The 2,305-nt window shown below is 43.5% G+C and overlaps 1 protein-coding gene across 1 annotated transcript in view; it reads left to right on the forward strand.

Moving 5' to 3' along the window:
- The window catches only part of T265_07233 (hypothetical protein), a gene marked incomplete at both ends in the record, with an annotated part of 15,132 nt that overhangs the window by 2,618 nt on the left and 10,209 nt on the right, over positions 1 to 2,305 (forward strand). The window lies entirely within an intron of this gene.

The raw sequence follows: 2,305 nt of genomic DNA on the forward strand, positions 1-2,305 counted from the left end.
CAGTTCAGTTCAGTTCAGTTCAGTTCAGTTCAGTTGGTGTCAGTAACTTAAAGTAAAGGGAAATAAATTTCATGCTGTTTGAATCACGTGTCATGATCAAACTACTCCCTAGAGGATGTCCTAGCCCGGGTCTGTGTGAAGTTTGAACTAACGGAAACCTACAGAAACACAGTGGGCGCCGGCAGGCCAATTGAAGGTGTCCATGATGGGACTTGAATGCGGGCCATCGAATAGGAGGTTCGATATTTTGACCACTGGATTATTCGAGCTGAGCTGAAACTTTAATATTATCCTATTTTCTGCGGTCCTAACCTGTGAAGAAATTTCTCCTCGAGCGTTACATCTTGTGTTAATATCACCAGACACGGCCGCAATGCAAGCCAATCATGGAAGGATGAATACCCGTGACTGAAATATCACGGCCCGCCACTTGTGGGCCGTGTGTATATGCCGCACTTCGGTTCTAGTTGTCACCAGGATGTTTGTTGCCTATTTGCTTGCTGACCTCCTAGTCACAGAAATGTAGCTAGATGAATAAATTCGTTGAGTGGGAATGGGATACAGAGCGACCGAACAACAAACAAAACTATCCACGTTCTGAGCAACGGAACAGCGTATCTGCAATACTACTACTTTGCGTTTTAGCTGAGACTGACGTATAAGTCGCTGAAAACTAGACTATAAGATAATAAAAATAATCGTTCAGATGTGACACCCTTTCGGAGTCTAACTGCCATGCCACCAGAAGGAAGCATTAGGGCTGGGATACTGCCAGGTTGCCCAAGCCTAGACAGAGGAAGTCGAGATGCAGAGGTCGGGTTCGAACCACGGACCTTCCGGTCAGCAAATTCGCTCACTAACCACTGGGCCATGTCATCCCCTAGAATCTAGACTGATGGTCTTGGGTTCGAGTTTCACTCCCTATCCCAATTCGAGTTGGAAGCTTTGGGGAGTGTGGAAGGAGCACGTGAAAGGAGCTCGAAAATTTCATGACCACAAAACTGAATGGGTGTACCGGAAAGATTGGAGGTAAGAGAGAAAACTCATCATCTGGTGACTCAAAAATCATCTTACGGTATTCTTCAGGGTTGTGAGGCGAAGTGAGTGGAAACACATTCAAAAGTCTCTTGGATGCACAGTGACCTAGAATAGTCTATTTGTTACCTACTAAATGTTTATTATAGTGAACATTACACCATAACTACTAATAATGGATTGGTTACGAAAAAACATGAGTGATGCTTCACCTTTGTATCGAAGTCGAGGACAGGATATTTAGTTGGACGTCAGACACACACAATCAATCATAAAAACGCGTCGTTCCACTAAACTGCACATCCCAGCCGTTTAAGTGATTGGTTGATTGGTTGGTTTATTAACCTCCCGCTCCGTTTTTTGTCCTCCATACCTTCTATTATATACTCATCCGAAGACTGAGAATAAAAGCACATTTTTATCAGCTTTCTTTCATTATTGAAAACTATTTTCTCTCCGTTTCCCCTCGGGCAGAACAACTTGATCCTCGAGAGTTTTACGTTGACATGAGGCCCATTCTATCCGGGTAAGTGAATCTTGAATGTATTCACAAGATTTCTCGCAAAAACCATAGTTTGGCTTGTACATCGAATTCGTAGATGCAACTCCGGACTCGACCGGTGTTGTGTGCAATTCATAGTTGACAGAAACGATTTCTTCTCCTTCTCTGATGAAACAGAATTCGATTAAACGTTGGATTAGTCATCTCCAAGACTCAGTCCGTGCCAAATCGTTTTGGCTAGTATTCTACTCTCTCTAAATCCAAATTCAAAAATCAAACTATTCAGTGGATGCTTCCAAACGGATTAACATTCGAATTGAACCACCTCTGTAAGTCCACAGCCTACATTCAAAGCCTTGAATAACTGGACTACTTTCCATCCAAGTGCACTCTCAGAAGAAATCATTCAACCTTGGAGTGTGCGCCAACCACATGTCTTATCGTGCTTTCCGCCCATTCCTCTAAGGGATCCGCAAATTCTGCGTTTTTAGTCCACTATGATGGGCGGCAAGGTAGCTGAAAACCTGCTAAGTTTCTGATTTCGTAGAATACAGTGTCAAGCGCAATGAAACCTATTTACTCTAGGTTTATTACCCAGCCTATGAGGAACAGCAATTGCCTGACAAACCCATGAAGGCGGTAGACTGTGGGACGAATCGGACAACAGTTCAAAACTTATCGTAACGAGACAAGTGACCAAAAGTTTAACCGTCCATTACGACTATTCAAACAAACAGATGACTTGGCCTACTCGAGCAGCGGAACTGA

The sequence above is a fragment of the Opisthorchis viverrini genome (assembly GCF_000715545.1).
Source record: "Opisthorchis viverrini unplaced genomic scaffold opera_v5_164, whole genome shotgun sequence".
NCBI classification, from domain to species: domain Eukaryota; kingdom Metazoa; phylum Platyhelminthes; class Trematoda; order Opisthorchiida; family Opisthorchiidae; genus Opisthorchis; species Opisthorchis viverrini.